A 14,591-nucleotide genomic window follows, 5' to 3' on the forward strand; every position below is an offset into this window, starting at 1 on the left:
AGAGGTGTTCCCTTGACACGCCTTCTCTTTACTGGTGCGTGTTGATCAGCAACCTCCGAAAACATTTTATTCCACGTAAACAAGGCATCGTCGACGTTGTCCTCGTTTTCAACAATATGCCAGGGAATATTCCTAAGATCATCATTAAATAAAGTCGGATTAAAATTCTTATAGGAGCGATACTCGAGTATTAAATCCACCTAGACTGTTCACAGTCCCCCATTTTTTCGTGAGATCGTTTAGATATACCGCGTCTTACCGTCACAGGTATCTTGATTTTCAAATTTACCGAGGGGGTGGGCGAAGGGTATTATAGCTAGGGGGGGGGGGGCAGGGGAGGGGCGAGAAAAATAGATGGACTGCAATAACATCACCACAGCTTGCGTTCACGGAGCGCGTTGTACCAGCAACGCAGGCGTTTGATTGGTCATTAGACAATATATTTGTTAAGAGAGTGTCTCTGTAAGAGCGGTCCGGTCGATTTTCCTTGAGACACAGATTTAGCTCATTTTTTGTGTGTTGTAAGACATTCATGTACCTATACTAAAACCACAATCCGTTTGATCGGATCTCTTTATTTTTCAGAGTTTTACGGAAATTAAATTTCACTCGACCGAAGGCCTGTCGTGACACTTTTCAAGACGTTAATTTGAGGCAACTTTGCCGGACAATTTACAACAAACTACGGGACTCAGCAAAAAACAAATACCACAGCCATGTATATTAACTCTATCTTATCCATCGAGGTTACTTTCGAGAACATCACGTTTCAATCAAGCAAACAGGAAGACTTGAACGACACCTTATCGGTTCGCTTAAGTCACACACGCGAAAACCGATCAAATTCAAGGTACATTTTTGAAAAAGTGAGGCGTTCTTTACTGATCCAACTAATATAGCTAGGAAGAAGGTGCCATAGAAAAGGTAACTACAGAAAAAAACTTTGCGGCCCGACCTTTACTAAAACTTTATAACTCCGTGAACTTACCTAATTTTCGGCACTCTCCAAGTTTTGCCGCCATTTTGAGGGACTTGTCAACATGAAGCGTAGCAGATATAAATCGAGCAGGTAGATCTAAAACAGTCAGAAATACATACGAAAACATTTAAATGAACTTCACTTTCAATTCAAGGGGCAAAATTTGAAATTGTTCGTTAAACCTACCGTTCCTACATCCCCATGCGACCATTTCTTCCAACAATTCAAACACTACAACTAGTGACCACTAATGTTCGAATTTCCCTTGTCGATTCCACCGTAAGAAATAACCTGTGCCACCCAAGCTTCGACTCGAATGTGAAGTACGAATCAAACAACATAACTGCGTTATCTTCGAGGCCATATCACGCTGGTATTTTGATTTTCTGATCGACAAGAACGGTGATCCGGAGGTGATCGCCATGTTTACCTCATAAAGGTGACCGCTGACCAGCCGCTGAATGAAAACATTACGGCGCAGGGTGGTACGTGTGGGTGGTGGACTTATCGTGATAAGATATTCGAATACACGCTAAAAAATCTTTAGGACTCTCAGTCTAAACAGTGAAGGCATGCCTCGTGGTACAGACAACTTGTATTTTATTCTCATAACTTTTTCCTTTAAATTAGAACTGGTATTAATTAATAGAGTTATTTAAATATTTTTAACCGAGGTACCCATATGACCTTTTTGCTTGTCCTCAGTGGTATAAAATAAGATGTCTTTTCTTCCAGAACCTTTTATTTATGCGTTATTGCACGGAATGAACACTATACTTAGAAGGTTTGTTCTAGGTCATTTTTGCTGTTCCAAAGAATGTATGAAAAATCATTGCTTTATACAAAGCTGACTCTAAAATATAATTTTCCGTAACAGTAACTAATGTCATTTACGTAAGGTGTTTTAAAATAAAACTAGTAATGTACAATTTTTAGCGTTTTCCACTTATAAGCCTGACATACAATTGTCAAGTGAACTATGTTAGTTTCAGCCGATCATTCCTTGATTCGATGTGACCTTTTATCACTAAACCCCATTCTTTTCATTTGCAATTTTCCTGTACTTTTTTTTTCATGCGACAACGACAAAGAGTTTTATAAGTAAACTGATTTTTTGGTGTACCACGCTTATCACATTGTATATACAAATACATGCAAAAGGCCGGCTAAATAAGCTCCTCCTCCTGCTCCTAATTTTTGGGGTTGCCTTCGCCCCATGCCTCTGCACGACTCCCATTTAAATGGGAGCTCGAAGAAAGTACAGATTTCCTTAAGCATGGAAAAAGTAAAATAGTTCAATTTTCCCTCTTTGACGTAGTAACACAAGTCATAAATGTCATAGACAATCGGATGCGTTAAGCCAATTTCTGTTACAGCTGAATCGACGGTGGTCATGTGATTCACTTCTTCCTCGTCAATTAATTCCTCGTCAGATTTATCGTCAACCGCGGTGCTCGGAGACGGACCTGCCCGTCTCCATCTCGAGGAGGACAAACGGAAGAAAAATCCTTGTATTTGGGCTTTGGTCAGCCACTCTTCCCGGGAAAACAGGCCCTCCCTGTTTTCCCCCTTCGCTTTCCTCATATCTTGCGAGACTTGTCGCAGATCCTCTTTCCTTCCAGATTGCTCACCAATTTCAAACTTGGAGGTGAGTTACTGCCTTACTTTCTCTTAGAAGCGAACAGCGCCACCTTTTGGCTTATGAAGTGCCCACCCTTCACTTAAATTCGACTGGAAAGGTTCGCTACCCTGTCTCTCGATAACATTGGTACTGTCGTCTTCTGAAAGGGTAAGGGATGAGGATTTTTCAACCCAGCTTAAATCTAGAGATTTCAAAGCTGTTCTAATGTCAAAAATAAAGGAAATGACCCATGAGTTCCAGTGCTCAGTGGAAGGATAATTACACCATCAAGCAGTGACCCAGTGACCCTTGTAACTGTCTAAAATGGAGAGATTGTAAGTTGGCTATGAAAATTACACTTTTCTCTTTTTTACTTTGACTTTATGAGGTGGTTTTTTCAAAATGTGAACGGACACGCGTCACTCTTACGTAATGTTTTAACGGGAAACCAAACAGCATCATTTTATTTCCAAGTAGGTATATATTCAGCGGTTCTTAGCCACCATTTTGCGAGAACAAAGTATATTTATATATTAAGAGTGGGACAAAAAAAAACAGTTTACTTGTAAAAACCTTTGTGTTTTTTATATCTTTACATATTTATAAAAAATTGTAGAGGGAAAATAAAATGAAGAAAAAGAAAATGTGTCCTGCATAGAAGTCTTTCAAATTTCCTTTAGCCGACAGGGAGTCGTCAGAGGCATAGGGCGAAGGCAACCCAAAAAATTAGGAGCAGGGGGAGGAGCTTATTTAGTCGGCCTTTTCCATGTACTTTAATATAAAATATAATAAGCGTGGTACACCAAAAAATCGGTTTACTTATAAAACTCTTTGTCGTTGTCATATGAAAAAAAAAGTACAGGAAAATTGCAAATGAAAAGAATGGGGTTTAGTGATAAAAGGTCACATCAAATCAAGGAATGAGTTGAAACTAACATAGTTCACTTGACAATTGTATGTCAGTCTTATAAGTGGAAAACGCTAAAAATTGTACATTGCTTGTTTTATTAACACCTTAACTAAATGACATTGGTTACTATTAGGGAAAATCATATTTTAGAGTCAGCTTTATATAAAGCTATGATTTTGCATACATTCTTGGGAACAGCAAAATGATTTAGAACAAACCTTCTAAGTATAGTGTTCATTCCGTGCAATAACGCATAAATAAAAGGTTCTGGAAGAAAAGACATCTTATTTTATACCACTGAGGACAAGCAAAAAGGTCACATGGGTACCTCGGTTAAAAATATTTAAATAACTCTATTAATTAATACCAGTTCTAATTTAAAGGAAAAAGTTATGAGAATAAAATACAAGTTGTCTGTACCACGAAGCATGCCTTCACTGTTAAGACTGAGAGTCCTAAAGCTTTTTTAGCGTGTATTCGAATATCTTATCACGATAAGTCCGCCACCCACACGTACCACCCTGCGCCGTAATGTTTTCATTCAGCGGCTGGTCAGCGGTCACCTTTATGAGGTAAACATGGCGATCACCTCCGGATCACCGTTCTTGTCGATCAGAAAATCAAAATACCAGCGTGATATGGCCTCGAAGATGACGCAGTTATGTTGTTTGATTCGTACTTCACATTCGAGTCGAAGCTTGGGTGGCACAGGTTATTTCTTACGGTGGAATCGACAAGGGAAATTCGAACACTAGTGGTCACTAGTTGTAGTGTTTGAATTGTTGGAAGAAATGATCGCATGGGGATGTAGGAATGGTAGGTTTAACGAACAATTTCAAATTTTGCCCCTTGAATTGAAAGTGAAGTTCATTTAAATGCTTTTGTATGTATTTCTGACTGTTTTAGATCTACCTGCTCGATTTATATCTGCTACGCTTCATGTTGACAAGTCCCTCAAAATGGCGGCAAAACTTGGAGATTGCCGAAAATTAGGTAAGTTCACGGAGTTATAAAGTTTTAGTAAAGGTCGGGCCGCAAAGTTTTTTTCTGTAGTTACCTTTTCTATGGCACCTACTTCCTAGCTATATTAGTTGGATCAGTAAAGAACGCCTCACTTTTTCAAAAATGTACCTTGAATTTGATCGGTTTTCGAGTGTGTGACTTAAGCGAACCGATAAGGTGTCGTTCAAGTCTTCCTGTTTGCTTGATTGAAACGTGATGTTCTCGAAAGTCGCCTCGATGGATAAGATAGAGTTAATATACATGGCTGTGGTATTTGTTTTTTGCTGAGTCCCGTAGATTGTTGTAAATTGTCCGGCAAAATTGCCTCAAATTAACGTCTTGAAAAGTGTCACGACAGGCCTTCGGTCGAGTGAAATTTAATTTCCGTAAAACTCTGAAAAATAAAGAGATCTGATCAAACGGATTGTGGTTTTAGTATAGGTACATGAATGTCTTACAACACACAAGAAATGAGCTAAATCTGTGCCTCAAGAAAAATCGACCGGACCGCTCTTACAGAGACACTCTCTTAAATTTCTAGAAAGCTATGGCCACTGTCATTGAAAGAACCATGTCATTCAACGAACACAAAATCTGCTGCTTAATATGTGTTCACTGGAAAGGGTGCAGAAACTCAAAGATCTGAGAAAAAGCCGTCACTCGCATTCTGCACCATAAACAATAAAATCTCACATCATAATTGTTAAATTTCTAGAAAGATATGGTCACTGTCATTGAAAGCACCATGTTATTCATGTAACACAAAATCTGCTGCTTCATACGTGTTCACTGGAAAGGCTGCAGAAACTCAAAGATCTGACTAAAAGCCGTCACTCGCATTCTGCACCATAAACAATAAAATCTCACATCACAGTCATTGAAAGCACCATGTCATTCAGGGAACACAAAATCTGCTGCTTAATATGTGTTCACTGGAAAGGGTGCAGAAACTCAAAGATCTGACTAAAAGCCGTCACTCGCATTCTGCACCATAACCAATAAAATCTCACATCACAGTCATTGAAAGCACCATGTTATTCAAGGAACACAAAATCTGCTGCTTAATATGTGTTCACTGGAAAGGGTGCAGAAACTCAAAGATCTGACAAAAAGCCGTCACTCGCATTCTGCACCATAAACAATAAAATCTCACATCATAATTGTTAAATTTCTAGAAAGCTATGGCCACTGTCATTGAAAGAACCATGTCATTCAAGGAACACAAAATCTGCTACTTAATATGTGTTCACTGGAAAGGGTGCAGAAACTCAAAGATCTGACAAAAAGCCGTCACTCGCATTCTGCACCATAAACAATAAAATCTCACATCATAATTGTTAAATTTCTAGAAAGCTATGGCCACTGTCATTGAAAGCACCATGTTATTCAAGGAACACAAAATCTGCTGCTTAATATGTGTTCACTGGAAAGGGTGCAGAAACTCAAAGATCTGACAAAAAGCCGTCACTCGCATTCTGCACCATAAACAATAAAATCTCACATCATAATTGTTAAATTTCTAGAAAGCTATGGCCACTGTCATTGAAAGAACCATGTCATTCAACGAACACAAAATCTGCTGCTTCATACGTGTTCACTGGAAAGGCTGCAGAAACTCAAAGATCTGACTAAAAACCGTCACTCGCATTCTGCACCATAACCAATAAAATCTCACATCACAGTCATTGAAAGCACCATATCATTCAGGGAACACAAAATCTGCTGCTTAATATGTGTTCACTGGAAAGGGTGCAGAAACTCAAAGATCTGACTAAAAGCCGTCACACGCATTCTGCACCATAAGCAATAAAATCTCGCATCACAATTGTTAAATCTCTAGAAAGCTATAGCCACTGTCATTGAAAGCACCATGTCATTCAAGTAACACAAAATCTGCTGCTTAATATGTGTTCACTGGAAAGGGTGCAGAAACTCAAAGATCTGACAAAAAGCCGTCACTCGCATTCTGCACCATAAGCAATAAAATCACACATTATAATTGTTGAATCTCTAGAAAGCTATGGCCACTGTCATATTTGAAAGCACCATGTTATTCAAGTAACACAAAATCTGCTGCTTAATATGTGTTGACTGGAAAGGGTGCAGAAACTCAAAGATCTGACTAAAAGTCGTCACTGGCATTCTGCACCATAAGCAATAAAATCTCACATGATCAGCACCTGGTCCTGCCTGGTGGCCTCTGGCAACCTGCCTTTGTTTTGGTGACGGTGAAATAATTACTGTTTTTCGAGTATAGGCTCTCCAAGAAGATACTCCTTATATGAGAAAGTGATGAGTGAGTACAAGAGAAACGCAACTCGCTTTTCTAGGTAAATGTTGTGTACGCTTGAGCGTTTTCTGCTTACCAGATGCATATGAATAACCTTATTGATGGTAGAGCTTATACTGAGAGAAAATTGATGTCAGCTTAAATTAGCTTAAATAAATCGCTCTGTAGGTTTTTTTTTTTCTGGAAGTATTAAACATGCATCGCTATTTATACATTAACGATAAATAGAACTACGTAAAAATTACCTTTTTATTCCGAAATTACAAGCCCACACGCTTTCAACGACGTTTAACACTGTGATTTTCCCGCTGATCTCCCGCCAGTGACGCCAGTTTGAGCCATTGTGTTACTGGTCAGCGACAAAAGATCAGAGCGAGGCGCTAGCGCAACAGGGGATAAAAATATTCGAAAAATAGCGGGCAAATCCTCTAAACTCCTTCGTCTTCAACTGTTGAGAGTTCGTTTGTCGGTTTCAAATGGCTAGATCTTTAGCGCTTACGGCTTTCGGCTTATGGCTTTCGCGGAATTTATAATTGTTATTGTACAGCTGACTGTACAGCGAGAAAGCTTGTAGTTCTTCGGAATTTTTTATTGTTATTGTGCAGCTAGAAATCGGTTCGCTATGGAAGGTCGATCGGCTGAAGATTGTGTTGTGCTACTAGAGGAACTAATCCAAAGTATCCGAAAACTCGCCGCAGAAAATGAGAAGCTGCGGCGAGAACACGAGGCAGCTAGAAGAAATCAAACACAAGTCCTGCAAAGGATTGAGCAAAGGTTAAATGAGCGAGAAGCTCCTGTCGAAAGAGACATCGCTTCCAGACGCAGGGTTGCCGCTCATACAATTGCCTTTCCTGTGGCATGCAGGGTAAGTATCAAAAGAAACGTGCATTCGAATGAGGCAAAGACGATTTTCTATAAAAAAAAAATTACATGAAAATTATACATTACAAAACTAAAATGACTGAAGTAGGGGGACATGCAGAATGAGGCGTAAAATTGGTTTGAATGGTTTTGGCGCGCAAATCCTGCATAAATTACTATCGTTCGGTCAGATACACGACACTCGTGACACTTTAGGCTGAATAGGTCACTTTTATTTCATTTTACTTATTTCTTTGTTTGGGAAAAAAACCTGTACGGTTTTAATAGACAAGGAAGAAATTTGTGTAACAAGATTAAGGAAGATTTCATTTGTATTTTCTACCTCGGCCACCACAAAAAATGTATGCATGTAATAAATTACTGTACATTACATGGGCATATGAGGTGGTGACAATAACTGACAATAAGCGTGGAACGTCATTTTTTTTTTTGCATTGCAGGAGTTAATTTTTTCAAGCCACCTGTTTTTTGAGTGAGACATAAATGGCATCAAAACGAAACCAAAGCAGACATCTGAATTTTTAATGCTAAATTCTGGCTCCTGTCCCCGAGAGTCATAACCTGGGATGTCTTTTGACCAGCATATTATTGTCAAACTGAGAAAGGGATGTGATTTCTTTCATTTATAGAGAACACTAAGGCAAATATACAAGGTCCTTTCTAAAAAGGAAGACTTTCACGGCTTCCACCTTGATGAAGAGTAAGTATAATAAACATCTTTCAAATTTTAATTTAACTACCAAACAGGTCTTAGCTTCACTTAAAAAACCAAGTAAGTTATAATTTGAAGAGAAAGTAAATTACTGCACATACATCAATGGTAGGCCACACCTGGAGGGAATCTACGCAGATTTGGAACAGGTCAATTACACGTAGTATAAAATAAAAACCAACTGAAATAGTAATGACAGGAGGATTTATTAGTACCTCAGGATGGTTCTTTGGAAGCCACTACAGAACTTGGAAGGGTCAACAGTGAACACCTCCACCTCATGAATGACAATAGTACCCATTGTATTATGCCTTCCAACCCAATTTAGCTCTAGTTTATCACCTGCCTTTTTTGTAGATTAACCCTTTAACCCCAAAAATCAACTTGCATATTCTTTACACTGTTCTCTGTTCATTGGTGATCATTTTAGTTTATTCTGTTTGATTTGTCTGTGATACTGTAAGGAGAAATTTGATGCTGGTCGCTGCTAGGGGTTAAAGGGTTAAAAAGAATTTCCTTCAGAAGTTCAAAATGCCAGTGTCATTGAACATTGATGCCAATAATATATACCTGCCAAAGAGACAATATGTATCAAAGATCAAGAAAGTGACTTTGCTTTGGTGATATATCTTTTTAGAGTAAGCTCTGACAACAACGCTACTATCTTCCAAAGAGTAATGGCCCAAGTGTTACACCAACATGGAGGAGAGGAAAGGTGTCCATAGACAAGGGCCGTGATAGAAGGTACAGTGTCATTCACATAAGGCAATTCACAGTCCAACCTTTATAATTGCTGTGGTCACTCTTTGGGAAGGGGCAAAATGACGGGTTAGTTTGACCCATTTAATACAGGTTCAAAACGCTTTAAGGAACATTAACAAAACACTAGAAAGATACAGTAGTGAGTGAGAGTAGCGAGGGATTAATCCTTAACTACCCCAAGGAGTTTTCCATTCCTCCAGATGGAGAGAGAAAAAAAGACAACAACAAAACAGTTCATTACAAGGAATGCACAATTTCATTTAGTGCAGCCGTATGCTTATTGTTTTAAGAAGTGACCATTTAAACAGCCTGAAAGTGGGACTGCTTAATGTAAATTTACCTGTATTCATATGTATAATAGTCACACATCATTAAAGTCCGACAAATTTAGGCCATCTCCTGTTTATTTTAATTTTCGAACAGATCACGTGATATAATATAAATATAACATCAATTAAGATTTTAACCATCCAGTGGTAGCTTCATATCATTTTGTAAAACATTGACAGGTTGGCCGCAGTGTTTATAAGTGATGAATTACCTTTGTCCTTAAGCAAACAAGAAAATCTTAATTGTTTTATTTGCTGGGCACCCTGAATTTTATAAGTTAGAGTAATTGGTTCCCCTACAATACATCATTTCCTAGAATACAGTCCTCCCTACTGATGTAAGCCTGTGCTAATGCTAGACACCTTACGTTACCATTATAACAGCTGCTCTACAAAGATATTTTCAGTCATTAAATGAGACTAGAAGACTGAAAAATTCTGAAAAATATGAAGATCATAAAAGGAGGACACGCATGTTGCATGATTTCTTAGAGTAACCTGATGTAAACCTTGGATGCTTAGTTGGTTTAAGTGGCTTGTTATCTCTGAAAAGGCAGTAAATAACATATCTACTGACCATATCTTTTCATTCAAAAAACAACAATTTGTTATAAGATTTAATTTTTGTGATGTACAGAATAATAAGAGAGATTAGTCTGGATATTGTTTAAGTCTCATCTAATTATACTCTTTTGTTACATATCTAATGGTGGAATCAGTTGGATTCTATTGTAATGAGTTCTGGCCCACCACCTACTCTTATTCTGCTTCTTTCTTTTAGAAGTTAACAAGGAGGACAGCTGCCCTAGAAATGGTGAAATGGGGCGACAACCATAAGAATGGAATAAGAGGTCCTCCTGATGGAGACAATGAGCAGCGAGAATAGCTGTTATGAAGCTGACGAAGATGGCAAGGAGGCACTAACCAGTTATAAGATCAAAAAGCTCCCTTGGGAGAGCACAGCTCTGCGAAAAATCAAAAAGCAGCTTGATAAAAAGTATAACAAGAGGCTGTCTAAGAGGGCACGTGACAGGATTGTGCCTAGAACTGTACGGAGCCGTCAGAACGTGACCCTCCTGAAATTCCTGAATGGGCCCTTAATGCTCAAGCATCAGATCTTGATACTTCAGCCACTTCATCTGTGTAATTGCAGGACTATCTTCATAAGTTGACAATGAACAGTGTTGTGAATTTATTTTATAAATTAACGATCATCAAACCTATTTGATAAAGATGTACTTTTAACTTTTTGAATTTGTGGTCCTTGGTCTATTTTTTTTTTCACCAGAAAATGGTTTTCCTATTAAAGTAGGCAGTGAATAATTTCAAAATAAGAATTAGACATTATTGACAATAAACTGATTTTAAAGTAGATTTTGTTTGTTTCTCTGTATTTATTTATTTCTTTAAGAGGAACCATGCAGTCATGGATTCCAGTGTTCAACTTATAATATTTTTCTCCGACAAGCTGAGATACCCCAGTTTTAATCCCTTTATCTTATTCTCTTCTTTGGGGTTTTTAATGAACATTAAAATAGATCGAATTGAAGGCACATTAAAGATGACAAACGCGGGGTATTATGAAACATTAAAATGGAATTAAAGGCAAATTAAAGATGACCTGGTGCCTTTATCAAACATTAAAATAGAATTAAAGACAAATTAAAGATGACGTGGGGCTTTTATGAAACATTAAAATAGAATTAAAGACAAATTAAAGATGACATGAGTCTTTAATACTACATTAAAGTAGAATTAAAGGCAAAGCAAAGATATACCACCAAGCATTTTTGAAAAATTAAAGCTATACTAAAGTTGACACACAAGATTAATTAAATGTTACTTTAGAACGCTTTAGGAGCAGTTCCTAAAGTTTATGAAATGAACCTTTCAGTTACCTTTCCAGTTCTTAACTTAAAGCGGTTATGAAATGGTTCATAAGTTAGTTCATAAGTTTTAATTTTCACCTTAAAGTCTATGAAAAGTGTATTTAATGTCTTTAGTAAATAAATTAAAGATAGTTTAAATACTTCTTTTGTGTATCCTTAGGTAAGCTTTAAAACAAATTAATTCTATTATTTCTTCCTGTGTGTAAAGTTATCCCACAGTTTTCCCAAACAATGTTGCAATAATCAAAGTGTGGCTGTATTAAAGCTTGATATATTAGTTGTAAGGTCGCCTGAGGGACAAGGTGCCTTATTCGTTTTATGGCCCCAATACCAGAAGCGACTTTCTTTGTTACTTTCTCGATATAGCCACTCCAATCAAGTCTGTCATCGATGGTCACTCCAAGTGATTTTGCAGTAGTGACCTGGCTAACTTTCCCTCTATTTTTCTCGCTTCCTCCCAAACCGCCCCCGCCCTCTAAGTAGTTTTGACACTCATGCAAGATGGCAGCCCGTAACACAAAGCGCTCGATCTCGATGATCTTACGGAAAAATAGAGGACTGTAAACAGTCTACAATTTACCCTCGACCCTCGACAATATACCCTCGACTGTCGACATTCTACCCTCGACCCTCGACAAAAACCTACACTCGAAAAGCAGTTATTTTCTTAAATTAACCCACCTAGAAAGAGTCATGGAAGTCCAACGGTTTCTTAAAAGGGCACATTCTCGTCCCCAGAACCCGTCGTTTCTTGGTCATGTGGTCTTGAAACGAGGGGCTCTGGAGGCAGACTTTACCGGATGCCCGAAAATTTCAGACATCCGGTCACGCATGAGCAGAAGTTACAAATATCACTGCTCATTCTCATAACAGATTTTTGTCCCTCACCGCTCCACTGGGGACAAAATTTTACTCCCTCCAGAGTGTGGCTTCTTTGGGCTGTTTTGAAAATACAGACTTCACTCAACTAGGATTCATTGTCAATTTAGAGTCAAAAGGAGACGATATTAAAAAAAACCCAGCTGAACACACCGTTGGGTCTGCAGAACTGAGACATTTAATCGGCAGATTATCGTCTGAGTTTAATATGTGTGTTCACGTTTGGCGAGAACAAACAGTGAGAAAGCAAGATCGCAGTCTAAGAAGGTATCTTGTTCCATGTCCTGCAAATGCTATCTTATTTCAAAACGCCTGCCAAACGAAGCAATTCTCGTGTTGTATTATTAAAGTGGACAGGAAAATAAAATATACATATTCGTTTCACTCTACCTAGTTGGGTTTTTCCTATGTTTATTTCCTTTTGAGGTGTCAAATGTTGGGTTTTATTTTTCCCAATGAGCTATTGTACACAACTTGAGTCAAGACAACCGAAGGTTTATGTCAAATCAATATTAACCATTTTGCTGCCCCAAAAAGGGTAAAAAGCAGTACAAAATTTGTCCAGTAGAAGTGACAGCTTACTGGAGGGGGTGATAGATATCTGAGAAAGTCTCTTACACTTTCAAGGACTAGAAAACTGAGTGACTGGGGAATCAATTTCCAGTTCAGTTCTTTCTGTATAACAACCCTAACTGGAACTTGATTCACTCAGTTTCTTAACCCTAATTCACTGGGTGACCAATGCTAAACAACGCCGGGAGTAGCTTTCAAAATTTGACCTGATGTTCTGAACTGGACTGTATCTTTACCGCAGTTGATTTACTTTTGACTAATATCGAACAAAAACTACAATCTTCTGATATGATATCAATGATTTGGCAAAAACTGCCTTGTTATCTTTAATCTATTTTGCAAGTGCACTAGGATCAAAGATTGTTTTTTTTTTCATGCAAATGTCAACAGAAAGAATGATCTAGAGGGTAAACGGTTCACTACCTTACGATTGGAAAAGTGTCAAAATGTCGAGATTTCGCGGTTCTATGACTCGTACAGAAAATTGACCATTAATTAGAGCTAAAAATCAGCATAACTTTCATTTGACTGCTGGTTGCGTCAAAGAGAACAGTACCTCGCAGTTTCCGTGGTAAGTACGCTGCTTCCTTTTCACTTACATAATCAACTACTCCTATTTTCTAAAGTGTTTCTCAGTGTTTTGGGCTGAAGAAGCAGTTGGTTAATTGGTGATTAGGCTAGTGCTCTGAGCTTGTCTTCCACATAGCCATAGGCTAAGTTCGGGTTTTCGGTCCCAGAAGCTCATACATAAGTTGTGTTTGCGTTTGCTGATGATTCTCGTCCCTACATGCAAGCGATTGTCTACAGCATAATTTTGGGGCTAACTGCTTGAACGGGAGAAATCTTAATGTGGAACAGTTGAGGTTCAACTTCGTTCTGTAGGCGATACTAAACTACTTGGCATAAAGATAGACAACTGTTTTTAAACAACCGTATCGAATATAGGAAAGCAACTTGGCCTTTTGAAAAGGACTGATAAATTTCTGACTGATCTAAACTTAGAACGTTGTTTTTCAACTCACTTATCCAGCTAATATTTGCCTACGGGGGTTATTGTCTTGGGAACATGCAATGAAGCAAACAAGCCCCACGTCCAAGGCGTACTCAATTTACAGAAACGAGGGACCAATGTAATCCTAGACAAAACATGAGATACCCCCCTTGGGCCCTTTATTTAGAGACCTTAACGTCATGCCATGATTTGATAAAAGATAAGTAATTAAAAAGTCCCAGTATCTCAGTCCATAGCTTTTCTATTTTTGGAAATATTTTGATCCGCGAACCACAACAAGCAATTACCCCATCACGGAGCAAATTTAGAGTCACATGACCTGAGGCTTGTTTTCATGAACGTTCTATATGACAAGAGTAGTCTTGCTTGCGTCGCAGCCGCTCTAAACCTTCTGTATAGAGCGTCTGCAAATTTGTCGCAAAGACATATGTCAGCGTTTTTTATTGGCTAGTTTCTAAGGGCTAAGCTGGTCTGTTGCTTCAGGAAGGCCAAACTGAGATCCCATGTCTATTAAGAGTTTTTTTTAACTTGATTGCCTTGGCCTGTGAACCCGTAAGATACGTGGAGGGCGCAAAGGAGAGGCAAATGACACATGTCCTTATTCTGTTAAAAATGATTTTTAACACTTTCTGTCAAAGAGTACGCCTGCTAATTTACTGTAAGAGAGATTTCCAGGAAAAGCCAAACATCAGGTTGACATCTTTCTTTAACAAAACTCGGTGAAATTTGTTTAATCGTTGCTCATTTTCAG

At 38.3% G+C, this 14,591-nt stretch overlaps 1 protein-coding gene and 1 long non-coding RNA gene across 2 annotated transcripts in view; both read left to right on the forward strand.

The window, feature by feature from the left end:
* The first annotated feature begins 8,062 nt into the window (after positions 1-8,062).
* On the forward strand, positions 8,063-10,834 carry LOC140927771 (uncharacterized). The gene is made up of 3 exons (XR_012164579.1): positions 8,063-8,384; positions 9,034-9,140; positions 10,269-10,834. It is a non-coding gene; the product is annotated as an uncharacterized lncRNA (long non-coding RNA).
* Positions 10,835-13,277: 2,443 nt separating this feature from the next.
* LOC140927769 (solute carrier family 23 member 2-like) overlaps positions 13,278-14,591 on the forward strand; it is an 8,651-nt gene continuing 7,337 nt past the window's right edge. Inside the window, exon 1 of the mRNA XM_073377452.1 lies at positions 13,278-13,399. The gene's annotated coding sequence lies outside the window, so the exon portion shown is untranslated. The remainder of the gene's footprint in view (positions 13,400-14,591) is intronic.

Source organism: Porites lutea, chromosome 2 (assembly GCF_958299795.1).
Source record: "Porites lutea chromosome 2, jaPorLute2.1, whole genome shotgun sequence".
In the NCBI taxonomy this organism is placed as follows: domain Eukaryota; kingdom Metazoa; phylum Cnidaria; class Anthozoa; order Scleractinia; family Poritidae; genus Porites; species Porites lutea.